This window comes from Sycon ciliatum, chromosome 13 (genome assembly GCF_964019385.1).
Source record: "Sycon ciliatum chromosome 13, ocSycCili1.1, whole genome shotgun sequence".
Taxonomy (NCBI): Eukaryota; Metazoa; Porifera; class Calcarea; order Leucosolenida; family Sycettidae; genus Sycon; species Sycon ciliatum.
The window spans coordinates 18147096-18148595 of NC_088655.1; the positions used below are offsets into that span (position 1 = coordinate 18147096).

General features: G+C 45.5%; 1 protein-coding gene across 1 annotated transcript in view; it reads left to right on the forward strand.

Annotated features, from left to right (window-relative positions):
- LOC135829935 (hemicentin-2-like) overlaps window positions 1-1500 on the forward strand; it is a 73242-nt gene that overhangs the window by 59607 nt on the left and 12135 nt on the right. The gene's annotated exons all lie outside the window — the stretch shown is intronic.

Genomic DNA, 1500 nt, shown 5'->3' on the forward strand with positions numbered 1-1500 from the left:
TTGGCTTCTCACTATTGATGTGCACCGGTAGTCGGGTACCCAAGCTACCCGTGAGGACCTCGGGTAGACGGATACAGAATAGTACCTGAAAATCCGAAGTCGCAGATGACATCATGTACAGTTCACGTATACAATTTCATGTTCGTGCGCATGTCTACCCAGTGTGTAAGGGAAGGAGTGCATTGTGGTGTTACCATGGAAACATTACCCGATAGGGTACTCATGCTGCCCGTGGAAAACTACCCGAACCCGATACCCGAAGAAAATGCTACCAGACTCAGCCCTATTTCTAACTCCTGCTTTGGCTTTGGCATTTACTGTTGCATGTTGACAATACTGTAACTTGTCAAGCATGAACTACTGTAAAAGCAGAAATTTTCGGTGGTGTAATATTTTCGGTATTCTCCAAAATCGGCGGTTCGGTAGAGGGAAATTTTCCGTAAAACCCGTTTTCCAGGTAAGTGTACTAGTACTACATGTATACAGTATTGGTTGTACCGAAATTTTCGGTGCGTTTTATTTTCGGTAAAAATTGTCGGCACCGAAGTTACCGAAAATAAAACACCACCGAAAATTTCTGCTTTTACAGTACAACAGGCCCGTCGCACCGACTTTGGAGGTGGGGCGGCCATGTCCGGGGGCCCTCCCCCTTGAAAAATTTCAAAAATTGAAGCCAATTGCAAGCATTTCCGGGCATTTGGTGCCATTTCAGTGTAACTACAATGAAATACTTTTTGATTCTTCAACAAGCCAAGAAGACGCTACGATCGGGGACAAGGGTTCTTCAATATCCTCCCCCGGGAAAAATTTCAAAAATTGAAGCCAATTGCAAGCATTTTCAGGCTTTTGGTGCCATTTCAGTGTAACTAGTGCAAAGAAAGACTTTTTTGATTCTTCAATAAACCACGATCGGGGACAAGGATTCTTCATTATTTGCCACGTTTGGCCTGAGCTAGCTGCGATCTTCGCGCTTGCAGTGTGCTAAAAAAAGGCCGAAAAGGTGGGGCGGCCTCAGCCGCCCCAGCTGTGACGGCCTTGTACAAACGTAGATTGCTCTGTGACGAGAAAGGTGCATTGACCTTGTCATAGCACCAAGAGTTCTGTGCGTCTAAGTTGTTGCCTGGCACGCATAAGTATTCTTTTTGTCGTACATAATGGGGACTCAAAGTTCGTAAAAGATAATAGTCGTGCCTTCAATTGACCGTTAGTATGGTGGGCTCATCGAGATCACGGGCAACTTTCCTGGGTGAATGCATCCCTGCAAGGGGGAGAGCTGGAGAAAGTAAATATCCATGAGGAAGGTTGTCCTTGACAAGAGGAAATCCCGTGGTAGGATGTCTTTACTGTCAACTTTGGCTTCACACAGGACTACTGAAAGCGGGGAACTTTCGCTTCCTGCTATTTTTTGAAAATTTCGCAATTTATCTTTTCTGTCGGATTCTGTGTATCATTTACAGCGATACACCTAGCAATTAGGGCCCGGTCACACATGCACTGGGG